The sequence below is a fragment of the Perognathus longimembris genome, chromosome 18, assembly GCF_023159225.1.
Source record: "Perognathus longimembris pacificus isolate PPM17 chromosome 18, ASM2315922v1, whole genome shotgun sequence".
Lineage (NCBI taxonomy): Eukaryota > Metazoa > Chordata > Mammalia > Rodentia > Heteromyidae > Perognathus > Perognathus longimembris.
This window is the reverse complement of record NC_063178.1, coordinates 37,316,484-37,343,323: the sequence shown is the minus strand read 5'-3', so window position 1 is coordinate 37,343,323 and position 26,840 is coordinate 37,316,484. Positions and strand designations below refer to the sequence as shown.

At 50.1% G+C, this 26,840-nt stretch overlaps 1 pseudogene; it reads right to left on the bottom strand.

Annotated features, from left to right (window-relative positions):
• Window positions 1-11,485: 11,485 nt before the first annotated feature.
• LOC125366947 overlaps window positions 11,486-26,840 on the bottom strand; it is a 36,242-nt pseudogene continuing 20,887 nt past the window's right edge.

Here is a 26,840-nt window from a genome sequence, read left to right as displayed (position 1 = left end):
AGGTGGCGCCTAGAATCTGGCCACATAACACAGCGACAAACCATCTGGTCACCGCCCAGGGGCTTCCCAGCACCCCTGGCGTGCATGCGCAATCAGGGAGGTAAGAGCAGGCCCTGATGGCCTGTGAGCACCAACTGCCTACCGCTATGGGGCGTCACTGCCCCTACCACTAAGGCTGTTCCTATTGGAATGCAAATGCAAACACACCTCAGCACAATGGGCAAGGCATGGAAAACCAACATATTCGGCCACCTCCAGGAGGCTTTGCTGCACAACAGAGCGCGAATGCGCAGTACTGCAAGCTCAGAAGCACACCGGGCTGCTACCTAGCAAGCCAGCCAGGTCTTCAGCTGGTCCTGGTCAAGTGAATAGAGGCTGTTCCCAGACTAATCGGATGTCAGATGCAGGAGCAGGAGCCAGTAGGCAGAAAACGTAGGCCGCTACCTTCCCACCTTAGACACACACCTCCTTTGCGCAGAAAAGAAGCAGAGGTACTTGGGGACAGAGCAGGGAGACAACAGCCTAGATGAATGGGGATCAGTGTGCACAAGAAAACTGACAGAGCCCAGGAGTGTAGAGGGTGAGAGAAGAGGGTGATGTGGAGAAGATAAGAAGGGCTAGGCCAGGGTGAGCAAGTTTTGATTTTACCAGAGGAAGTGAAGAGGTGCATGGAGAGGTGTGCTGCCTGTGAACCTCAAGTGGAGGAGGGGGAAATTGGGAAGCAGAGGCAGAGGCAAAGAGGCAGAGGCGCAGTGGGATGCATGAGTTGAAGGGAGTCTGGAGGCAGGAAGGCTAGTACTTGGAGTGGAAGCAGCAGCAAGGCAGGGACAAGGTGGACTAGAAGAGAGAATCTCAGGGAGTTAGAGGAGAAGGAGCTATGTGTGCAGGGGACAAGCCTCAGGATCTCCCTAGCCATGCTCACCACAAGAACATCAGCCTTGACTTGAGCAAGTAGGACCCAGTCCCAGGAAAACCGTTAGCACCTTCCAAGCCACTGTGTACTGTGTGTGCTCGTTTGTCAGTGTGTGTGCCTGTGTTTGCTTGCATGAGTGCGTGTGTGTTCCTGACACTGTACATGGGTGTGCCTCCTAAGTGGAAGTCTGCATATGTGTAAATAGGCATCTGGATGTGGTTCCAGGAGGAACCGTCACAGTGTTTTCTGAGTGAGCAGGTGGAGGCTGCCGTGAAGAAGAGATTATGACAGAGATAGAGAGTGTGCTTGTATGTTAGGAATTCTGTTAATGTACGGTTGCATGAGCATGTCTGATATGAGTTTGGCCAGATGGAGTTCAAAGTGTGTGCACGTATACTTGCTTGATTGAAATTTCTGGACACCAATCACATAGCCCAGGCTGCCCTTTCAGACTGTCTGCTGCACCAATGTCTCCAGACTTGAGTCCGGGGATGCTAAGCAGCCACTGCTGTTGGCGATTTGCATGACAGTGATGATGATGTGTGGGAATACCATTGCTGGGTGCTACGGTGCCTTGGCCGAGTCAGGGAAGTGTCAGATTTCCCTTTCCCTGGTGTCTGAGCACAGTATCCTCCAGGAGCCTTTAGCATATGCATGTGTGCTAGCAGCATTCACATGGCCAGCTCCTGCCTATAGCCAGTATAAACCTCGGCTGCTCGGTAGCAGGAAGGAGCAGGCAGGGATCTGGGCCAGATAGGCCCAGGCAAGAGGGCAGACAAGAGGAGAGCGGACAATGTGCACAGAGGAGATGCCCATATCCCATGAACTGCTAACCTTATATCTCCCTTCTGCTGTCAGCAAGACAGATGACGTTGATGGTGAGGTTGGTGGCGGATGCAGACACTGGCCACTTCCAGAAACTGCAACAGCAAAGGCGGTGGGGGAACTGTCCCACACGGGTTCAGCCAGGATGTTGGAGGGAGCAGGAGGGGAGTTGGAAAGTTCATTTGCCTAGGACCTTGGCCCAAGCCGGTCCCAGAGGGATGGCCAGGGGTGCTATTTGCGGCTCCGGAGGTCCTCTGCTTCCCCGATGGCCTGTGAGAACTAGTGAGCACTGAGAGCCAACCCCTAAGGGACTTCGCGTCCCTTTCACTATGGCAACTCCACTTGGAACTCTGGCACACGTCAGCAGGTTGCGCCTAGATCCTGGCCACATCATAGAGCTCCAAACCATCTGGGCACCGCTCAGTGGCTTCCCAGCACCCCTGGCGTTCATGCGCACTCAGGGAGGTAAGAACAGGCCCTGAGGGCCTGTGCGCACCAACTGCCTACCGCTGATGGGCGTCACTCCCCCTCCCGTTAAGGCTGTTCCCGTTGGAATTCAAATGTAAACACACCTCAGCACAATGGGCAAGGCATGGCAAACCAAATCATCTGGCCACCTTCTGGAAGCTTTGCTGCACGGCGGGCACTGCATGCTCAGTCCTGCAAGCTCAGAAGCACACTGGGCTGCTACCTAGCAATCCAGGCAAGGTCTTCAGGGGGTCGCAGTCAATTGAGCAGAGGCTTAATCCAGACTAATAGGATGTCAGGCACAGGACCCGGAGCTAGAAGGCAGAAAAGGAAGGCAGCTACCCTCTCTCCTTAGACACACACCTCCTGTGCACAGAAAAGAAGCAGAGGGACTTGGGGACAGAGCAGAGAGAAAACAGATTAGATGAATGGGGAATCTGTGTGAACGAGAAGAGTGACAGTGCCCAGGAGTGCAGAGGGTGAGAGCATAGGGAGATGTGGAGAAGATAAGAAGGTCTAAGCCAAGGTGATGGGGTTGTGATTTCCCCAGAAGAAGTGAAGAGGTGCATGGCGAGGAGTGCTGCCTGTGAACCTCAAGAGGAGGAGGGGGAAATTGGGAAGTAGAGGCAGAGGCAAAGAGGCAGAGGCACAGCGGCATGCGTGAGTTGAAGGCAGTCCGGAGGCAGGAAGGCAAGCGCTAGGAGTAGAAGCAGCAGCTAGGCAGAGACAAGAGGTCTAGAAGAGAGAATCTCTGGGAGTTAGAGGAGAAGGAGCTATGTGTACTGGGGACAAGCCTCAGGAACTGCTCACGAATGTTGGGGGAGGCTAGGAAGGCCAGGTTGCACGCATCGGGACAGGCGCTTCCCCCACCCCTGGACCAACGGGAAGGAAGTAGAGCCAAGGGATTCTGGGGCACAGGCCTGGTCCGATCTCTGCCCGCAGTGCCTTGCTTCAGGGTGTAGACCAGAGCGGTAATGAATGCCTTCCAGTGTTCCGGCACTACTGGGGCATAATCCCGTGGTCCTGTTGCATTCACATTTCTCACTTGATTGCTTTCCCACAAGAGTTATTTTTTACCCATCTCACTCCAGCTGCCTTGTACAGGGAACAGGAGACTGGTGAGGACAGCGGGGGAGACCCAAGTGCCAATGGGCTGGCCAATATGCAGGGCTGTGCTCCCTAGCCACGCCCACCACAAGAACATCACCATTGACTTGAGCAAGTAGGACCCAGTCCCCGGAAAACCCTTAGCACCTTCCAAGCAACTTTGTTCTGGGTGTGCTCGCATGTGTGTGTGTGTGCCCGTGGTTGCCTGCATGAGTGTGTGTGTTCCTGACAATGTACATGGGTGTGCTTCTTAAGTAGAAATCTGCATGTGTGTAAGTAGGCACGTGGATGTGATTCCAGGAGGACCCGTCACAGTATATTCTTATTGAGCACATGGAGGCTGCCACGAAGGGAAGAGAACGACAGAGATAGAGAGTGCACTTGCATGTGAGGAATTCTCTGTTCATGTGTGGTTGCATGTGTGTGTCAGATATGAGGTTGGACAGAAGGAGTTCAAAGTGTGTGCACGTATACTTGGTTGTTTGAAATTTCTGGACACCAATCACTTGGCAAAGGCTGCCCTTTAGTGCTGTCCGCTGCACCAAGGTCTCCAGACTTGAGTCTGGGGATGCTAAGCAGCCACCGCTGTTGGCGATCAGCAAGACAGTGAGGATGATGCCTACGAATACCATTGCTTGGTGCTAGGGTGCCTGGGCAGAGTCAGGGAAGCGTCAGATGTCTCTGGTGTCTGAGCATAGCATCCTGCAGAAGCCTTAAACATAAGTCTGTGTTCCAATTGCACCCACATTGCCAGCTTCTGCCTATAGCCAGTAAAATCCTTGGCTGCTTGGTAGCAGGAAGGAGCAGGCAGGGATCTCGGCCAGAGAGGCCAAGGCAAGAGGGCAGACAAGAGGAGAGCGGACACCTGTGCATGGAGGAGGCCCACATCCCCTGACCTGCTAACCTTGTATCTCCATTCTTCTGTCAGCAAGATAGATGACATTGATGGTGAGAGAGGTGGCGGATCTACCACCAGCCCCCTCCAGGAAAGGCAAATTCAGAGGTGGTGGGGGACCTGTCCCACACTGGTTCAGCCAGGATGTGGGAGGATGGAGCAAGAGGGGAGGTGGAAAGTGTATTTGCCTAGGTCTATGGCCCAAGGCAGTCACATCCGGAAGGCCAAGGGAGGGATTTGTGGATCCATACTTCCTGTGCTTCCACGATCGCCTGTGAGAACTAGTGAGCACTGAGATCCAACCCCTAAGGGACTTCATGTCCCTTTCTCTATGGAAACTCCACTTGGAATGCTGGCACATGTCAGCAGTTGGCGCCTAGAACCTGGCCACCACACAGAGTGGCAAACCATATGGACAATGCCCAGCACCCCTGGCATGCATGCCCAGTCAGGGAGGCAACAGTAGGCTATGCTGGCTTGTGAAGACCAACTGCCTACCGCTAAGGGGCGTCACACCTCCTCCTGCTAAAGCTGTTCCTGTTGGAATGCAAATGCAAGCACTCCTCAGCACACTGGAAGGCATGGAAAACCAAAACATCTGGCCACCTCCTGGAGGCTTTGCTGCACTGTGGGCCACACATGCGAATTCCTGCAAGCTCAGAAGCACAGCAGGCTGCTAACTAGCAAGCCAGGCAAGGTTTTCAGGAGGGCTTGGTTAAGTGATCAGGCTGTTTCATGACTAATCTGATGTCAGATGCAGGAGCAGGAGCCTGAAGGTTGAAAAGGATGGCCTCTACCCTCCTACCTTAGACACACATCTCCTGTGTGCAGAAAAGGAGTAGAGGGACTTGGAGACAGAGCAGGGAGACAACATTTTAGATGAATGGGGATCTGTGTGCATGAGAGGACTGAGAGAGCCCAGGAGTGCAGTGGGTGAGAGAAGAGGGAGATTTGCAGAAGATAAGAAGGGCTAGGCCAGGGTGAGGCAGTTGTGACTTCGCCAGAGTAAATGAAGATGTTTGTGGGAAGGTGTGCAGCCTGTGAACCTCAAAAGAAGGAGGGGGAAATTGGGAAGCAGAGTCAAAGAGGCAGAAGCGTAGCTGCATGAGTGAGTTTAAGGGAGTCTGGAGGCAGGAAGTTGTGGGGACCCTCCCCTCCTCCTGTCCTGGGGTTGTATGGCCGGGAGCCACTCCTATGCCTTCCGGGTCCGAAACGGGAGGGAGTAGTTCTGGCTCGGCCCGCCTCCTGTCCCGATCTCAGGTCCACGTGTATGCCTTCAAGATGGCGCCCCTGGAGCCCAGGGGCGGTCCTATTGGGGCATGACATCATCCTGTGGGAGGAGTCCCAGGATGCCACTCTTGCCGAGACAGCCCGGCTTAGCCAATTAGCCAAGTCCTTCCCTTCCCACCTTCCCGCCTCCGTCACAATAATAAATCCTTCCCCCCCCACCCCCTCTGCGCAGAGTTCAGTTCAAACCTCAGAGTGTCTCCCTAGAAACTTTCTTTCTGCGCCAATCTCTGACATGTGAGAAAGGGCAGGGCAGGAGGCTTCAGTAACTCACTCTCCTTGGCTAAATGTGGTCCACAAGAATATGCCTTTGCCTTCTGCTGGCAGAAGATAAGGCCGAGTGCTTTCATAGTTTTTGGGGTTCAGGCATTTTCCCCAGAAGATAGGGGAGAAGGGGTCCTCAGAGGCCCAGACATTTGGCACCCGAACCTGGGGCACAAGCGAGAACGCACAGCCAGGAATTTCGAGGTTCAGCGACCCCACAGGTTGCATTTAGTAATTGTGTTTAAGAGGAGAGGGACCCACTAAGATGGGCCACACACATAGCCAGTGGAGCAAATCAACGGTTAAGATATTATGGTTCATGCTCAAAAATACCGGACAGACTATCTCAGATCCTGCCACCAAGCGGATTCGGGAGAAGCTGACCCAGGCCATCCCATGGTTGGTTAAAGCTAACCCACTTTCCTGGGAAACCTAGGACCAGCTGGAGAGGGAGCTGGACGGCAAGGAAGAGGAGATAGGAAATGATCTACCTCTTGTAATTTTCCCAATCATCGCCTCCCTCAAAGCTTGCTTTTCTACAGGAGAGAATCCATTGGGTCGGGCTAGAGCTGCAAAGGAGAGCCCTGGGGAAGAAGGAGGCGACCCCCCCCACGGGCCTGCAGGAGGAGGGCCTGATGCCCCATCCTGACGGTCCCACGGATGGGCAGTGAGATGATCTCGATCATGGGCCTAGCTTCCAGAATCCCGGACTAGATGCCGCACTCCCGAGACATGCAGCCAGGGAAGGGGGTAGCCAGCAGCCTCTGCCACCGCTCTCCCCCTACACACACACATCAGGCAAATCGCCCTGAACCCACGATTTCCCGCCATGCTTCCGCCGCGATCACCGCCATTGTCGCTGTTTCCGCCGCAGCTCGAACAGCCGCTGCCGGACTTTCTACCAGGTATAGAGATGGTAGACTTTGATGTAGCCAGCATCACGGCTGGGTGGGAACCTGGGGAAGTCAAGTAGTTTCGAGATCTTAGGAAAATGGTCACTGAGAGGGGACCAAACTCTTCTTAGGCTCCTGCCCTACTCCGTTGCCTGAACAACTGGTTTTCCGACGCACAAACGTGGAGACGTGTAGGTCAGACCGTGCTTGTTAAGAAAGATTACATGAAATGGTGTGCATCCTTTAGGGATGCATTCTCTGCTCAGACTGAGAAATTTCGAGCAAACAATCCCCCATTCCCCATCACCTTCGAAATGTTGTATGGGCCCACCAATCCCCATGTTACTGACTTTCAACAAGCCCCTCTTCTCGCATCCTGTCGGAAGCGGGTGTGGGCCCTGGGGATGTGGGCATGGAGATCCTTAGGGAAGGGGCCCCCAAAGACCCCGACATTAGAAGTTACTCAAGGGGCGACAGAGGACCTCGCCTCCTTTATCGAGAGGGTGGAGGAAAATATTCAGGCAAAGGCTCCTTGGTCTCAGATGGACGAACTTTTCAGGTCCTTGGTGTGAGAGGGAATGGCTCCAGACCAAAAACTAGTTTGTGCAGGAATGAAAGACAAGCGACTAGAAAGCTGGATATTTGCCTATCGGGACCTCAATACTCATACCCGCCGGACACAGGCACTGACTGCCTCGCTTAATGAGGAGCTCGTTCCTGCCACAGCCAACGAGGAAAGCAAAGGGCGATGTTATGGGTGTGGTGGCCATGGCCATTTCAAGAGAGAATGTCCTTCAGGCTCTGTAAGACCTAGTGCCTCATCAGGACGAAACTCCAGCCAAACTAAGGTGCCACCTAAGACACCTTGCCCCTGGTGCAAGAAGGGATATCATTGGTGGAGAGAGTGCAAGTCCAAGTTTGAAGATGGGGGAAGCCTTTAAACTAGTAGTGGGGCACCCTCCAGCCCCGTCGCCCAAAGGAGGTGACCAGTCTAGCGACCAGGTCTGTGACCAACCCGGCGACCAGCCTAATGACCAACCTCGGGTCCACTGGGTAGTCCCGATAGTCTCAGAAGCCAGGCCAAGCATGAAGCCGGGAAAAAGTTCCGATGCTTACTTGATACCGGAGCTGACCGAATTGTATTAAGGAAGGAGGAAATTCCTGCTTGGTGGGATTTGATCACCGGGCCCCAGACGACAGGAGTAGGGGGCGAAATTTACAGTGAAGTAACTAGGACCTGGCTTGCCTGGAATGATATGGATGGTAATAAGGGAGAAATGCATCCCCTGATAATGGCAGGCTTATCAGACAATCTACTGGGATGGGACTAAGGCCACGGTCTCGTCAGGTCATGAGCTGTCACGTGGCCCTAATGACCATCAGGGAGTGCCTCCTCCTGAGACCTCAAGTCAGGAGGCTCCTGCTTCTTCTACAGGGCCTCACCCCCAATCCTAAAGGCCACTGTTCCTACTGTCCCTGCCATTCAATGGCTTCCGGGACCCCCAGTGTAGATGGAACAGTGGCCGCTCCCCTCAAACAAATTAGAGAAATTAAAGGAAATAGTGTAAGAACAACTGTCCCTAGGGCATATTAGACCCTCACTGAGCCCTTGGAACAGCCCGGTATTTGTTATACAAAAGGCCTCAGGTAAATGGAGGACCAAAGGAAGATTAATGAGCAGATAGTCCCTGTAGGCACCCCCTTAAGGGGGCTTCCATGGATTCCCTCCATTCCTCGAGATAGACATTTGATTGTAATTGACATCAAGGACTGTTTCTTTTCAATCCTCCTTGACCCCCAAGACTGTGAAAAGTTTTCCTTTTCCGTGCCCTCAGTTAATCACCAGGGGCCAAACCAAAGGTATGAGTGGGTGGTTATGCCCCCAGGGCATGGCTAATAGTCCAGCCTTTTGTCAGCATTATGTGTCACAAGTCCTTCAACCTCTTCGGAGTCAGCCAGATATTATTCTATATGTTTATATGGATGACATCATTATTGGGGCAGCCGATGCCCGAGTATTGAATTCGGCCTATAGGGAATTACAAACACTCCTGCAAGGAGGAGGACTGCATATAGCCAAAGACAAGGTTCAGAAAGTATACCCCTTTAAGATCTTGGGGGAAGAACTTAAACTAGACTCTGTGTGCCCCCTTAAGCCCCAGTTATCCTACAAGTCACCTTATACTCCGGTAGAGATGCAAAAGCTCTTAGGCGAGATTAATTGGCTAAGGCCTTGGCTTCACCTGCCTACAGAGGAGTTGCTCCCACTCCATGACTCCTTAAAAGGCAAAGCACCCGCTGATGTTATTACAATAACTCCATCACTCCAAACAATATTCCAGAAAATCCAAAGGGCCCTAGCTGAGGCACAGTTAGCTTGCTATAAGCCTGAGTGTCCACTCTGTCTTTGGGTCCTCCCTGGATCTGAGCTTTTTTCAGTCACCATTACCCAGTCCGGCAAGCCTCTTCAGTGGGTGCATGAATCGGTGGGAGGAGCTCCCAGAGTTTATTACCAGCTGGACCAGCTAGCTGATTTAATAATTAAGGGCAGGGATACTGCCCCGAGACATTATGGGCAAGATCCCGATGTGATAACCATCCCTTACAGGCTGGTAGATATTGAATGGGTCAAAAGGAACCATAACCGGGTATCTAGTGCCTTAGATGGTTTTATGGGGAAGTTAGATTGCCATTATGGAACTTCAAGGTGGGTGACCTCATTCTCCAAGCTACAATGGACCCCGCCTGTGCTTTTTTCTACCAGGCCTCTTGTCAAGGCTGCAAATGTTTTTACAGATGGGGAAGGGTGGGGTCTGCCGTGGTGGTATGCCCCGCCTCCTCCCCTGCATGTGGGAAAGGAAACACCCATTATTTTGAAGCAGTTACCAGGTCTGTGCAGTTTAAAGAGCTATACACAGTCACCCTGGCACTTACCCATGTCAAGCTGCTGATGAATTTGTTTTCTGACAGTTTGTATGTGGTTAATTTGTTACCAAACCTAGTATCCTCATATATTAAGTTAGATGAGAACCCAATCACCCCTCTAATGATCCAAATCAGGTCTCTGTTAAAAGAGCAGGCTGAGCTTATATTCCTAAAGCACCTTCACTGACACCAAGGACTGCCTGGAACCTGGAACAAGGTAATCAAGCGGCCGATCATCTGGCCACTAATGGGATTATTACAGCTATGGCTGTCTTACTGCCTCAAAACCTTCAAATGGCCCAATGACTCCATGAGTGTATGCATTTAAACTGGAGAGGGTTACATCAGAGATTTCCTTCAGTTCCTATTAAGGATTTAAAAAAGATTATTAGGACTTGCAAGGATGCCTTTTCTGCAAGTCCCTCCCCTGCAATCTCCTGGACTCAACCCCAGAGGCTTAAAGCCTAATGTTATCTGGCAGACTGATGTAACCCACTATGCTGCTTTTGGAAGGTTGAAATATATATTTATGTCCATAAATACCCAGTCTCGTGCCTGCTGGGCCACAGCACATGCGGGGGAAAGAGCCTGGCATGCTGAGAGCCACTTCCTACAATGTTTTGCTATCCTAGGACTTCCCCTACAAGTAAAGACAGATAATGGACCTTGTTTCACTAGCAAGCCTTTACAGGCCTTTTTCCAAACGTGGAATATTAAACATACCACTGGAATACCATACAACCCACAGGGTCAGATCATAATTGAGAGGCATAATAAGACCCTGAAGGATCAATGATTAAAACAAAAAGCGGGGGGGGGGGAAGCCCCCATGACCAGCTTAGGACAGAGATGTTTACATTAACTATTTTATAGTTTTCCAAGTACCAACGTCTTTCGGCTTTCCAGAAACATTGGTCAAGCCCATCACTTTATGTAAAGGTGGAAGTCCGTTGAAAGGACACCCTCACAGGAGCATGGCGAGGTCCGGACCCACTTATCAGTGCGGGAAAGTGTTTCACATGTGTCATGTGTCTTCCCAATTGGGGAACCAAATCCAATCTGGACATCAGCTAGAGACTTAAAATATTTTTCATCTGAATGATCACCCAAGGACACCTGCCCTTGAGGGATGTCTCCCCTTACTCTCTTCCTAGGAAAAACAGAGACCCTGGTGGATCCTCCATGGGGAGACGGAAAGCCTGCCTGTATACATTGGCAGTGGACCAGTGCCAGCTCTGCTTGCTTCCTGGGCATTGCATGGAGTCCTGTGGCGCAAAGTTTTGCTGTGGCACCGTCTGCAGTGTTGCTCAAGGACTAAAGGCGGATTTTGCACATTGTTGTTCCTTCCTTTGCTCCTCCCCTTGCTGTTTACCTTAGGGGCCCCACTAGGGGGAAATAGAAGCTAAAGGGTTTTGACACCTTAATGTTTTATGATAAATGTTTGCAATAAGCAAGGAAATTGGCACCTTGCTCCAAATGTTTACATTAAAATATTTACTAACCAATGCTTTAAGCTACCAGTGCCTTGGCTGCTGTGGACCAACGAAAGTCGCCGGAGCCAAAGCTTGGACCTGTTATTACCTCACTACTGGAAAGAGGGAATGTTGTCTGCGTCAATTCAGGTGGTACCAGATTGGATCAGGACTTCCCTATCGGTTATGGACTGAGCCAGATAAGAGACCCTCCATTGCATTGTGCCTGTGTTATAATTGCTCATGTGCTACAACTGTTCATATTTGCATCTGCTCCATTTTACAATTGTTAACCTTATAAGTGCCTTATGTTCACATTTGCACCCTGCTTACCTTACCCTCTGTTAGTCAAAACAGATCTCCGTTTGTGGCAACGGGCTAGGGCTGTTCGGGTCAACAGTGGCTTTTGTTTTCACCTATTGGGTATCCCACAAGGTTAGTCATAATGCCCGTTAGGACCGGCTACTGGCTGGGGCCCAGAGGCATGGAGCAGACACATGAGGGCTTTCTCTCGAATGCCATTCTCCCTCTCCCAAATTCTCTCATCGGGCTGGCCACCCGGCAGGTAGGTTAGCCTGAAGTGCCAGGGTGTTCTTTTGCCAATGACAGGTAAGATCTCCCACAGGGGAGGCAACCTAAGATAGGCGTGACCACAAGTAAGGTGCCTCCTGCTGTTTAAAAAATAAAAGAGGGAGAGATGTGGGCAATGCTGACTGCATACATAGAGGGGCTGTCTCCGATTGACCCTCCCCTCCTCCCGTCCTGGGGCCGTGTGGTCAGAAGCCACTCCTACGCCTTCTGTGTCCAGAACCAGAGGGAGTAGTTCTGACTCAGCCCGCCTCCCGTCCTGATCTTGGGTCCATGTGCATGCCTTCAAGATGGCGATGCCAGAGCCCAGGGGTGGTCCTATTGGGGCATGACGTCAGCCTGTGGGGGGAGTCCCAGGATGCCACTCTTGCTGAGACAGCCTGGCTGCATAGCATCATGCAGGAGCCTTAAACATATGCCTGTGAGCCAATGGCCCCCGCATGGCCAGCTGCTGCCTACAGCCAGTATAATCCTCCACTGCTCGGTAGCAGGAAGGAGCAGGCAGGAATCTCCGCCAGAGAGGCCCAGGAACGAGGACAGAAAAGAGGTGAGTGAACACCTGTGCAGGCATGAGATGCCCATATCCCCTCACCTGCTGACCTTGTATCTCCATTCTGCTGTCATCAAGACAGATGACATTGATTGTGAGAGAGGTGGTGGATCCAGGCACCGGCCACTTCCAGGACTGGCAAGGGCAGGGGCGGTTGGGGAGCTGTCCAACAAGGCTTCAGCCAGGATGTGGGATGGAGCAGGAGGGGAGTTGAAAAGACTATTTGCCTAGGACCTTGGCCCCAGCCGGTCCCAGCGGGATTTCCAGGGGCGCGATTTGAGGCTCTGGAGGTCCTGTGCTTCCCGGTTGGCCTGTGAGAACGGGTGAGAACTGAGAGCCAACCCCTAAGGGACTTCGCGTCCGTTTCGCTATGGCAACTCCACTTGGAACACTGGCACGCGTCAGCAGGTGACACCTAGAACCTGGCCACGTCACAGAGCGCCAAAACATCTGGACACCGCCCACAGGCTTCCCAGAACACCTGGGGCACATGTGCAGTCAGGGAGGCAACACCAGGGCCTGATGGCCTGTGCGCACCAACTGAATACCACTAGGGGGCGTCACTCCCACTCCCGCTAAGGCTGTTCCTGTTGGAATGCAAATACAAACACACCTCAGCACACTGGGAAAGGCATGGAAAACCAAAACATCTGGCCACCTCCTGGAGGATTTGCTGCACGGCGGGCCACCCATGCGCAGTCCTGCAAGCTCAGAAGCACACCGGGCTGCTACCTAGCAAGCCAGGGAAGGACTTCAGGTGGTCTCAGTAAAGTGAGCAGAGGCTGTTTCTAGACTAATGGGATGTCAGACGCAAGACCAGGAGCCATGAGGCATAAAAGGAAGGCTGCTACCCTCCCACCTCAGACACACACCTCTTGTGCAGAGAAGAGAAGCAGATAGATTTGGGGACACAACAGGGAGACAGCAGCTTAGATGAATGGGGAATGGTGTGCACGAGAGGACTGAGAGAGCCCAGGAGTGCAGAGGGTGAGAGTATAGGGCGATTTGGAGAAGATAAGAAGGGATAGGCCAGGGTGGGGGAGTTCTGATATCCCCAGAGGCAGTGAAGAGGTGCGTGGGGAGATGTGCAGTCTGTGAACATCAAGAGGAGGAGGGGGAAATTGGGAAGCAGAGGCAGAGGCAAAGAGGCAGAGGCCCAGCTGCATGTGTGAGTTGAAAGGAGTCTGGAGGCAGGAAGGCTAGTGCTAGGAGTGGAAGCAGCAGCAAGGTAGTGACAAGGAGGGCATGAAGAGAGAATCTCAGAGAGTTTCTGGAGAAGGAGGTATGAGTGCAGGATACAAGCCTCAGGAAATCGGCCGCCAATGGTGCGTGGTGGCTAGGAAGGCCAGGTTGCTGGCCTCGGGACGTGCGCCACCCCACCCATATACGAACGAGAAGGAAGAAAAGCCAAGGGATTCTGGATCACAGGCCTGTACTGCTCTCTGCCCGCAGTGACTTGCTGCAGGTTGTAGACCAGAGTGGTAACGAATGCCTTCCCGGGTTGGGGCACTACTGGGGCAAAATCCCGTGGTCCTGTTGCATTCATATGTCTCCCTTGATTGCTTTCCGCCAAGAGTTGTTTGCTACCCAGGTCGCTCAAACTGCATGGTACAGGGAAAGGAAGACGGTGAGGACAGCAGGGAGAGACACAAGAGCCAATGGGCTGGCCAATATGCATGGCTGTGCTCCTTAGCCTCGCCCACCACAAGAACATCAGCCTTGACTTGAGCAAGTAAGACCCAGTCACCCGAAAACCCTTAGCACCTTCCAAGACACTGTGTACTGGGTGTGCTCGTGTGTGCATGAGTGTGTCTGTGCTGGCCTGTATGATTGCGTGTGTGTTCCTGACACTGTAAATGGGTATGCTTCCTTAGCGGAAGTCTGCATATGTGTAAAAAGGCATGTGGATGTGGATCCAGGAGGTTCCGTCACAGTGTGTTCTGAGTGAGCATGTGGAGGCTGCGGCGAGTGACAGAGAAAGACAGAGATGGAGAGTGGGCTTGTATTTGATACATTCTCTTTTCATGTGAGGTTGATGAGTGTGTCAGACATGAGGTTGGACAGATGGAGTTCAAAGTGTGTGGACATATACTTGCTTGCTTGAAATTCCCGGAAACCAATCCTTTGGCAAAGGCTGCCCTTTAGTGCTGTCCGCTGCACCTAGGTCTCCAGACTTGAGTCCGGGGATGCTTAGCAGCCACTGTTGTTGACGATCTGCATGACAGTGATGATGACACCTACGAATATGTGCTGGGTGCCAGAGTTCCTTGGCCGAGGGAGGGAAGCGTCAGATGTCCCTTTCCCTGGTGTCTGAGCATAGCATTCTGCAGGAGCCTTAAACATATGGCTGTGAGACAACGGCACCAGCATTGCCAGCTACTGCCTAGTGCCAGTGTAATCCACGGCTGCTCAGTAGCAGGAAGGAGCAGGCAGAGATGTGGGCCAGAGAGGCCAGGCAGTAGGGCAGACAAGATGTGAGTGGACACCTGTGCAGGCATGAGATGCCCATATCCCCTGAGCTGCTGACCTTGTATCTCCATTCTGCTGTCATCAAGACAGATGACATTGATTGTGAGAGAGGTGGTGGATCCAGACACCGGCCACTTCCAGGCCTGGCAAAGGCAGAGGCGGTGGGGGAGCTGTACAACATGGGTTCAGCCAGGATAAGGGATGGAGCAGGAGGGGAGGTGAAAAGTGTATTTGCTTTGGACCTTGGCACCTGCCGGTCCCAGCGTGATTTCCAGGGTCGCTATTTGAGGCTCCGGAGTTCCTGTCCTTCCCGGTTGGCCTGGGAGAACTGGTGAGCACTGAGAGACAACTCCAAAGATACTTTGCATCCCTTTCGCTATGGGAACTCCACTTGGAACACTGGCACACGTCAGCTGGTGGCGCCTAGAACCTGGCCACGTCAGAGAGCGCCAAACCAATGGGCATTGTCAAGAGGCTTCCCAGTACCCCTGGGGCACATGCGCAGTCAGGGAGGCAACAGCAGGGCCTGATGGCCTGTGCGCACCAACTGAATACCGCTAAGGGGCATCACTCCCACTCCCGAAAAGGCTGTTCCTGTTGGAATGCAAATGCAGACACACCTCAGCACACTGGGCAAGGCAAGGAAAACCAAAACATCAGGCCACCTCCTGGAGGCTTTGATGCACAGCGGGCCGTGCATGCGCTGTCCTGCAAGCTCAGAAGTACAATGGGCTGTTACCTAGCAAGCCACGGAAGAATTTCAGGTGGTCTCGGTCAAGTGAGCAGAGGCTGTTTCCAGACTAATGGAATGTCAGACGCAGGAGCAGGAGCCAGAATGCAGAAAAGGAAGGCCGCTAACCTCCCACCTCAGACACACACCTCCTGTGCAGAGCAAAGAAGCAGAGGGTGAGAGCAGAGGTTGATTTGGAGAAGCTAATAAGGGCTAGTCCAGGGTGAGGGAGTTCTTATTTCCCAGAGGAAGTGAAGAGGTACATGGGAAGCTCTGCAGCCTGTGAACTTCAAGAAGAGTAGGGGGCAATTGGGAAGCAGAGGCAGAGGAAATGAGGCAGAGGCCCAGCGGCATTCGTGAGTTGAAAGGAGTCCAGAGGCAGGAAGGGTAGTGATAGGAGTGGAAGCAGCAGAAAGGCAGGGACAAGGAGGGCATGAATAGAGAATCTCAGAGAGTTTGTGGAGAAGGAGGTATGAGTGCAGGGAACAAGCCTCAGGAGCTCGGCCGCCGATGGTGGGTGGTGGCTAGGAAGGCCAGGTTGCTCACCTCGGGACGGGGGCCACCCCACCCATGTACCAATGAGAAGGAAGAAGAGCCAAGGGATTCTGGGGCACAGGCCTGCGCCATTCTCTGCCCGCAGTGCCTTGCTTCACGGGGTGTAGACCAGAGTGGTAACGAATGCCTTCCCAGGTTGGGGCACGACTGGGACAAAATCCCCTGGTCCTGTTGCATTCACGTGTCTCCCTTGATTGCTTTCCGCCAAGAGTTGTTTGCTACCCATGTCGCTCAAACTGCATGGTACAGGGAACGGGAGACTGGTGTGGACAGCAGGGGGAGACACAAGTGCCAATGGGCTGGCCAATACACAGGGCTGTGCTCCCTAGCCTCGCCCACCACAAGAAAATCAGCCTTGACTTGAACAAGTAGGACCCAGTCCCCCGAAAACCCTTTGAACCTTCCAAGCTACTGTGTTCTGGGTGTGCTCGCGTGTGCATGTGTATGTCCGTACTTGCCTGTATGATTCCATGTGTGTTCCTGACACTGTACATGGGTGTGCTTCCTAAGCGGAAGTCTGCATATGTGTAAATAGGCATGTGGATGTGGATCCAGGAGGTCCCGTCACAGTGTGTTCTGAGTGAGCATGTTGAGGTTGCGGTGAGTGAGAGAGGAAGACAGAGATAGAGAGTGGGCTTGCATGTGAGGAATTCTCTGTTCATGTGCGGTTGCATGAGTGTGTCAGATATGAAGTTGGACAGATGGAGTTCAAAGTGTGTGCACGTATACTTGCTTGCTTGAAATTCCCAGGAAACCAATGCTTTGGCGAAGGCTGCCCTTTAGTGCTGTCTGCTGCACCAAGGTCTCTAGACTTGAGTCCGGGGATGCTAAGCAGCCAATGCTGTTGGCAATCTGCATGACAGTGATGATGACGCCTATGAATACCAATGCTGGGTGCCAGGGTGCCTTGGCTAAGGCAGGGAAGCGTCAGATGTCCCTCTCCCTGGTTCTGAGCATTGCATCCTGCAGGAGCCTTAAACATATGGCTGTGATCCAACAGCCCCCGCTTGCCATCTCCTGCCTATAGGCAGTATAATTCTTGACTCCTCAGTATCAGGAAGTAGCAGGCAGAGATGTGGGCCAGAGAGACCAGGCAAGAGGGCAGACATGAGGCGAGCGGTCACCTGTGCAGGGAGGAGATCCCCATATCCCTTGAACTGCTGACCTTGTATCTCCATTCTGCTGTCATCCAGACAGATGACATTGATGGTGAGCGAGGTGGCGGATCCAGACACCAGCCAATTCTAGGACTGGCAAGGGCAGAGGCGCTGGTGGAGCTGTCCATCACGGTTTCAGCCAGGATGTGGGATGGAGCAGGAGGGGAGGTGAAAAAGTCCATTTGCGTAGGACCTTGGACCCAGTCGGTCACAGCGTGAGTTCCAGGGGCACGATTTGAGCCACCGGAGGTCCTCTGCTTCCCGGTTGGCCTGTGAGAACTGGTGAGCAGTGAGAGCCAACCCCTAAGGGCCTTCGCGTCCTTTTCGCTATGGCAACTCCACTTGGAACACTGGCACATGTCAGCAGGTGGCGCCTAGAACCTGGCCACGTCGCAGAGGGCCAAACCATCCGGTCACAGCTCACAGGCTTCCCAGCTCCCCTGGGGCTCATGCGCAGTCAGGGAGGCAACAGCAGGGCCTGATGGCCTGTGAGCACCAACTGACTAACGCTAAGGGATGTCACTCCCCCTCCCACTAAGGCTGTTCCTGTTGGAATGCAAATGCAAACACACCTCAGCACACTGGGCAAGGCATGGAAAACCAAACCATCCTGCCACCTCCTTGAGTCTTTGCTGCACGGCGGGCTGCACATGCGCAGTCCTGCAAGCTCAGAAGCACACCGGGCTGCTACCTAGCAAGCCAGGGACTGACTTCAGGTGGTCTCAGTCAAGTGAGCAGAGGCTGTTTCCAGACTAATCAGATGTCAGTCTCAGGAGCAGGAGCCATGAGGCATAAAAGGAAGGCTGCTACCCTCCCACCTCAGACACATACCTCCTGTGCAGAGAAAAGAAGCAGAGAGACTTGGGGACAGAGCAGGGAGAAAACATCTTAGATGAATGGGGATTGGCATGAACGAGAGGACTGAGAGAGCCCAGGAGTGCAGAGGGTGATAGCAGAGGGAGATTTGGAGAAGCTAAGAAGGGCTAGGCCAGGGTGAGGGAGCTCTGATTTCCCCAGAGGAAGTGAAGAGGTGTGTGGGGAGCTGTGCAGTCTGTGAACCTCAAGAAGAGGAGGGGAAAATTGGGAAGCTGTTTCAGAGGCAAAGAGGAGGGAGGCGCTGTGGCATGCGTGAATTGATAGGAGTCTGGAGGCAGGAAGGCTAGTGCTAGGAGTGGAAGCAGCAGCAAGGCAGGGACAAGGAGGGCTAGAAGAGAGAATCTCAGGGAGTTAGTAGAGAAGGAGGTATGAGTGCAGGCGACAAGCCTCAGGAACTCAGCCACTAATGGTGGGTGGTGGCTAGGAAGGTCAGGTCGCACGAATCGGAAAGTCTGCCCCCCCCACCCATGTTCCAAGAGAAGGAAGAAGAACCCAGGGATTCTGGTTCACAGGCCTGCACCGCTCTCTACCCACAGTGCCAAGCTTCAGGATGTAGACCAGAGTGGTAATGAATGCCTTCCTGTGTTGAGGCACTATTGGGGCGTAATCCCATGGGCCTTTTGCATTCATATGTCTCCCCTCATTGCTTTCCCCCAAGAGTTCTTTGCTTCCCTGGTCGCTCAAGCAGAATGGTACAGTGAATGGGAGACCTATGAGGACAGCAGGGGGAGACACAAGAGCCAGTGGGCTGGCCAATACACAGGGCTGTGCTCCTAAGCTACGCCCAACACAAGAAAATCACCCTTGACTTGAGCAAGTAGTATCCCGTCCACGGAAAACCCTTAGCACCTTCCAAGCCACTGTGTACTGAGGGTGCTCGCGTGTGCGTGTGTGTGTCCGTGCTTGCCTGCAAGAGTGCATGTGTGTTCCTGACACTGTACATGGGTGTGCTTCCTATGTGGAAGTCTACATATCTGTAAATAGGCATGTGGATGTGGATCCAGGAGGTCCTGTCACAGTGGTTCTGAGTGAGCATTTGGAGGCTGTGGCGAGGTAGAGAGAAAGACAGAGATAGAGAGTGGGCTTGCATGTGAGGAATTCTCTGTCCATGTGTGGTTGCACGAGTGTGTCAGATATGAGGTTGGACAGATGGAGTTCAAAGTGTGTGTACGTATATGTGCTTGCTTGAAATTCCCGTACACCAATCATTTGGCAAAGGATGTCCTTTAGTGCTGTCTGCTGCACCAAGGTCTCCAGACTTGAGTCCGGGGAAGCTGAGCAGCCACTGCAGTTGGCGGTCTGCATGACAGTGATGATGACGCCTATGAATACCTTTGCTCGGTGCAAGGGTGCCTTGGCCGAGTCATGGAAGCGTCAGATGTCCCTTTTCCTGGTGTATGAGCATAGCATCCTACAGGAGCCTTCATCCTAGGCTTGTGAGCCAACGGCACCCGCACTGCCAGCTCCTGCCTATAGCCCATATAATTCTCGGCTGCATGGTATCAGGAAGGTGCAGACAGTGATCTGGGCCAGAGAGTCCCAGGCAGGAGGGCAGACAAGAGGTGAGCGGACACCTGTGCAGGGAGGAGATGCCCAAATCCCCTAACCTGCTAACCTTGTATCTCCATTATGCTGTCATCAAGACAGATGACTTTGATGGTGAGAGAGGTGGCAGATCCAGACAATGGCCACTTCCATGAATGGCAAGGCAGAGGCGGTGGGGGAGTTGTCCAACACAGGATCAGCCAGGATGTGGGAGGATGGAGCAGGAGGGGAGGTAGAAAGTGTATTTGCCTAGGAGCCTGGCCCAAGCTGGTCCCAGAGGGATTTCCAGGGGCGCGATTTGAGGCTCCGGAGGTCCTGTGCTTCCCCGATGGCCTGTGAGAACTATTGAGCACTGAGAGCCAACCTCTAAGGGACTTCCCATCCCTTTTGCTAAGGCAACTCCACTTGCAAATGGGCACGCATCAGCAGATGTCGCCTAGATCCTGGCCAGTTCACAGAGGGCCAAACGATATGGGCAATGCCCAGAGGCTTCCCAGCATTCCTGGCATGCATGCACAGTCAGGAAGGCAACAGGAGGCTCTGCCAGCCTGTGAATGTGCATATACACAAAGACATATGAATACACATATCTGAAACTGTGGGCTTCACTGCCAGCCCAAATTTCAACATGGCAGAAGCTTCAGGGATGTGCCCTTTGATTTTCACACTCATTCTTCTCCAGTTTCCTATCCTTATCAGATCCTTGGTCGGCACTAGCTGCTTTTCTACCATGAAGCAATGAGCTCACCTGGATGGAGATGCGATGATTGCTGGGTTTTTTCCTCTCTACACTTTGGGAATAGATGGCAATAGCAGCGATGCTTCTGGGCCTGAAGAGAACATGCTGTAAGTCATTCATCAATTTATTTCCATTTACTGTTTTATTCTCAGGATGGGCAATGACAGAGAGAAACCTGGGGGAACACATGAATTTCCTCTGTCTTCTGTACCTTGAACCCCAATTCCTATTTCACCCAAGTCAGTTCTGTTTCACTATTAAAAAAAAAAAACAATGTGAGGGTTTTTTTACTTTTTAAATTTTTATTGTCAAACTGATATACAAAGCGGGTACAGTTTCATATCACAACTTTTATATTGCATGCTGAGTAATTTTCAGCCTGCTACGGGGTGAGGATTCTGGTTTCTTTTCATTTAGCTTCTCTTTACCAGGGCTGTAAACTCATCACTTTATTCCAGCATCCATGCATCTCCTCCATCTCAGGTGTCGTTGCAGAGGATGAATGTTATTACCAGCAATCTGGAATCCATGTTAGGGGTTCTGTAATAAAAGCCTGCAGAAACACTTCCATCCCCACAGGCCAGAGGTCGGAGAAGATTATTTTTGGTAACCTATTTTGAGAACACTGATAATAATTCTTATTGTAGGTTGGTGGCTCATGATTGTAACTTTAATTACTCAGGACATTGATATCTGAGGATCAAGGTTTGAAGCCAGCCCAGCAATGAAAATTTGTGAGACTTTTATCTCCAATTAACTCATTAAAATTTGGAAGTGGAGCTATTGCTCAAGTGGTATAGTTCTAGCCACCGAAGGACAAAGCCTAAACTCAGATTCAAACATTATGATTCCTATTTCACTCTTTGTTTCTCTCTGTGTCTGTCTGCCTCTATTTCTTTCCTTCTCTCTCTCTCCCTCTACAGAGAGAGAGAGAGAGAGAGAGAGAGAGAGAGAGAGAGAGAGAGAGAGAGAGAGAGATAGTATTTACTGTTTCTATCTAAGGTCTGAATAATTTATATCATGTCAGATATGCTCCACAATCCAAGAGTTACCAAGCATTATCAAAGATCCCTTATAGGAGAAGTTTATCTGCTCATGATATATTCTGCTTTGCTTATGCACATGCATTTCCTTGAAATTTTTTTTTTGCCAGTCCTGGGGCTTGGACTCGGCCTGAGCACTGTCCCTGGCTTCTTTTTGCTCAAGGCTAGCACTCTGCCACTTGAGCCACCACACCACTTCTGGCCATTTTCTGTATATGTGCTGCTGGGGAATTGAACCCAGGGCCTCATGTATACGAGGCAAGCACTCTTGCCACTAGGCCATATCCCCAGCCCTTCCTTGAATTTTTGTCTGTACCAGATGGTGTCACTCATCAATGCCTATATAAAAAAACATAAACAAAGCAAAGAAATGAAAAATAGCTCTACAGAACTGAAAATAGCTGGCAGCCTATTTGATACCTATTACAAAATTTAATGTCATTGCTTCCATGTGACAAGTGTAACTGTGCTGGATACCTACATTTAGGAGCTGTTTCCCTGCTATAGAAGATAGATGTCCTCATCCTGAGCACTCTCTGTGAGCTAATTTGGTCAACGCTACTGCTCTACCACTTGGGCCAGAGCTCCCCATCTGGAAGTGTTTAGTTGTTAAATATTCATAGGAGTCTCACAGACATCCCTGACAAAGATGGCTTCAAAACATGATCCCCAGATCTCAGCCTTCTGAGTAGCTAAGACTACAATACAGGCACCTGTATCTTCTGTTTTCTTGTACCCAGGTTTCTCTTATTTTCTCAATATATGTTAGAGTACTGTCTTCGTGTGCTACAATAGACACAGTGCATATTGCAGTGTGAACCAGTGAATATTTCTTAATGACCTACAGATATAAAAAGAAGTATTGTCTGGGGTTGGTAAAATTCTATGCACAGTCTTTATGATAGATAGCAATATTTATCTATGAGGGTCCATGTAGATACAGGGACCACTGCAATCAGATATCATCAGTAGGTGAGAGACTTGACTCAACTCATCATCCGTGGATATTCCTAGAATATTTCCCCATGCTCATACACAACTATTGGGTTCATATTTAAGTTCCACCTCACATAGTCTTTGATTATAGTCATCTGATCTATTTATTGCCATTTTATATGATGTCTGACATTGCCGGGCTTGGGTTGCCTCCCCTGGCGCGGGGGTTCAGGCTCTCCTCTCCTCTAACCACTCCCTTTCTCACCCTCTCCACTGGTCACCCGACCCGCAGGTAAGGCCAGAGTGGAGTGGGAGGCTAAGTAAAGACCTCAGGTGCACGCGGCCATATGAGATCGCTTTACCTCCCTCCTTACCTGTGAAGAAAGCCAGGCGTACGCGGATCTCGGAGACGCTTCAAGAACAAATCTGATTTAATAAGGGAGGGGCTAGCAGCTAATATAGTAGATGGCGAGGAGAAAAGGGGTCATCGACCAGAGATCTGGTGATAGGCTGGCGAGCTTGTCATAGGACCCCCTCATGAGCTAACGTCACTTGGATAGCGCCACCCCAGGGGCGAAAAGCCCGTGAGACTGGGGGGCACATGGGCTTGCGAGAAAGTTTGGGGGCTGTTCGCAAAGCCAGTTCTTCTGGTTTGGACCCAGAGAATTGTGGCCTGCTTCCGCATTCCCCCAGGGTTGGGGGAAGGGCGGCGTCTCCAATGCCCTTCCCCCTCAAGGCCAAAGCTGAACCCCAACATGACATCATTTTCTTCTCTCTCCTATCTGTAATTTCTTCTGTTCATATTTAACTCTCTGAGGGAGCTAGGATTACAGGTTTGAGCCACCAGTGTTTGGCTAGCTTTGACCTCTTGGTTGGTCTTTTTTCTCAAGGATGATGGTTTACCTCTTGAGCCACACCTCACTTAGGGCTTTCTGTTGGATAAGTGGAGATATGAGTGTCATGGACTTTTCTTTCACAACTGCCTATGACTCATGACCCTAGGGTTTCAGCCTCCTGACAAGCTAGGATTAGAAATATGAGGCACTAGCCCAGGTAGCTTTAATTTCTTGAGGTAGCTGCAATTTTTAATTTTTATGTTAATATCACCAAAACTTTATATTTTGGATTTAAAAATGTTTTTATTCGTGAATTGATATAAATTATATTAAGAATGTGTTTTATTATGACATATCCATACAAGTACATGGTACACTTGGAACTAAAACATGTACTCTTATATTGATTTTCTACTAAAGAAATTCATCATTGATTGTCAGAAGCTACCCCTGTGTTCTAGAAGTTCTGCAAGAAGAACTGGCTAGTTTCTTCTATACAGTTTGTTTTACAAATGTGCATGAATGAAAGAGGAGAGTAAGTAATTTACTTATGAATATATCTTAAAATTCAACTCTGAAATGAGAAGCCTGTAGCTCTCATGTCATTTATGACAAGATGTTTACCTAGGTAAAAATAAGCAATTAAAATATATACTCATTCTGTCTACATGGGACCTTTTAAGGCACTAACCTTAAAGGCTCTTTCCTTACATTAAATAAACCAAATGAGTTTTAATTATAAATTAATTAATATAAGTTCTACCACAGGGAAGCATCAATTAAATACCATGTTTCAAGCATCTCCAAGTTTTATATGCCTGATACTGTCACTTAAAAATGCATGTTCCTGGGGCTGTGGATATGGCCTAATGGCGAGAGAGCTTGCCTCGTATACATGAGGCCCTGGGTTCGATTCCCCAGCACCACATATACAGAAAATGGCCAGAAGTGGCGCTGGGGCTCAAGTGGCAGAGTGCTAGCCTTGAGCAAAAGGAAGCCAGGGACAGTGCTCAGGCCCCGAGTCCAAGGCCCAGGACTGGCCAAAAAAAACAAAAAAACAAAAAAACAACAACAACATAAAAATGCATGTTCCTTTCTTCCAACACTGCCATTCTCCAATGAATAAATGAATGTTCAGGTTTTGTTAGGGTGACCTAAAAACTGGAGTAACTAAATATAAGTTTTAGTGTTAAAATTATAACAGCTTCTAAACTCTGATGATGACTCCATGATAGAGGGCTGCACCCCCACCCGTGAGAGTAGTTTCTTATAGTTTGACATTTAAAAATGTAGGGAGCACTTGTTCACCTTTATACCTGGATAACAGCCATGGTAATGGACAGTAAAATTGATCATAGTCATAGACTATAAAAATAACCATAATAGTAGTAGAAATGTCACGGCAACTGTTGGGTTGGTTTACTTATGATTGAGTACTGGATTGTTTTAGTCCTCTCAAGCTTGCTTAGTGGTAATGGAAAAACATGGTTGCAATTGTTAAAATAAAGTTGGTACTAGGTCAGCCTGACCGCAATATTCTGCTACTGTAAATGGCTTGCTTAACCTATTTGTGACTTGCTCTACCCCCTGCACTAACCCCCTGCATCAGTCCTATGTGACCACCTGTTGTCAATTCCTGATATCGAGGCCAATTCCCAATATCAAAGCCAAAATAGATAACTGAAAGTGTAGATAGCCAATAGAAATAGGACAAGACTTGCTTGCTAAATGCCATCCAATCAAGTAATCAAGTATCTGCCAAGTTGGAAATACCCTGCCTCTGTTGTAATCACAATAAAAACCCGGCCTATCTGAGGGTCGGGTCTCTCAATCCAGATCCTCTGTGTCAGTGACAGTTGGGAGTCCAGGCTCGAGCTTGCAATAAAGACTCTCGTGCGTTTGCATTAGTATCGGCTACTTGGTGGTCTTTGGGGACTGGAAATCTGGCATAACATCTTGGGGGCTCATCCAGGACCCCCCAAGACCCTAGGACACCAGAACCGGAGAGTCTGGCACTGATCAGTGAGTTTGTTTGTCTTGTCTTGTTTGTCTTGTCTGTCTTGTTTTGTTTGTCTTGTCTGTTGTTGTGTCCAAATCAGTAATAATCTGTAAGGTTGGCATAAGACTTAAGCGGATGTGCAGGTGAGTCATCAATCATGGGTCTTGGAAGACGTTCTAGGCCTCCGTCTGAATAAAGTTCCTTCCTTATTCTGTTCTTCCTCCTCTGGGCGAAAGGAATCTCTTTCTTGAGGAATCTGCTTCCCTCCTCACTCTGTATAATTGGTAGTAATGAAGTGGGTTGCACCCACACAGAGGCATAAGGCTGATATTCCCCAGGCTGTTCTTTCTCCTCTGGGCAGAAGGAATCTGTTTGGTAGGGAATCTGCTTTGTGTCTTTTTGTGTGTCTCTTTGGTGTTTGTTTTTGGCTGTTTGTATTTACTTTTCTGAAACTCATGATAAGATGGGACAGACTCAGATAACTCTCTCTCTTCTGAGGGACAGACTCAGACAACTCCTCTTTCTCTTTTTTTTTTTTTTTTGGCCAGTCCTGGGCCTTGAACTCAGGGCCTGAGCACTGTCCCTGGCTTCCTTTTGCTCAAGGCTAGCACTCTGCCACTTGAGCCCCAGCGCCACTTCTGGCCATTTTCTGTATATGTGGTGCTGGGGAATTGAACCCAGGGCCTCATGTATATGAGGCAAGCTCTCTTTGCCACTAGGCCATATCCCCAGCCTCCTCTTTCTCTTTTGACAGACAATTTTAGGGACGTGAAAAGTCAGGCACTTGGTGGGCTGAGTCATAGCCCAGGGAACCCCCTTCTAGCTATCTTCAGCAGAAAAGTATTTAGTGTGCTAAAATGTCTTGCTAAAACTAACAAGCCCTGGTAAATGAGGCTGGAAAATGCTAAAGTCATTTGTTAAAAGTTTTGTCTTAAACTTTGGGTGGTTATTGCAAGAGTAAGATTGGCATAAATACCTCTTGCCACTGGAAAATGTACGACCAATATTTATTTTGCATGCTTTAAGATCTTTTACCTGTGTATGTGTGTGCATCTGTGAGTGTGGACATATTCAAGATTAAAATTATCAGTATAATGTAAAAATGAGGGAATTTAATTTTAAACTCAAAGGTCATCAGATTTGGGCCTCATCAAATGTTTTAAAGAATTAGTGCATAGTTAAAAAAACAGTTAAAAATATCTAAGGATTCTTTAATTTGCAGTTTTAAAAATCTGGTATCTTAATGCATAAGGGTATTTACACTGTAATCAAGTTATTTTGTTTAGCAAAAGACATTGGAAATGTAAATTTTATTCTCCTCTCTGTTAAAATTCGGGGCTATATGTCAGAAATTTGGATATTAATGTTTGATTATCACTGTTAAAAAATTGTTTGGGTTTCTCTGTTAAAGATGGGGGAAAAAAAACAGAAAAACTTAGGACAAGCCTGTGTGTCTATCCTTAGGAGTGAGGGGTGATCTGGCAAAGGTGCACCTTAGCCAGTCCATGTGGTGGGAAAGGCGCTGGGAGGAGTCCACACATGGTGAAAAAAAAAGAGTAAGCTGGCACAGAGCAATTCATCAAGCCCCAAGGAATAGGATGGGTAAATGGAGGCTTTTCTTTGTCCTGTATCTTTTCCTTAGAGGTGGACATAAAAATCTGATGGTAAAATAGGTGATATGATGATGCTGTTAAAATCTAAAACTGCCCCTTGTGAAGTTTTAATTTTTTTTTTTAAGTTTTCAAAAGAGAGTTAAAAGTTTATCTGT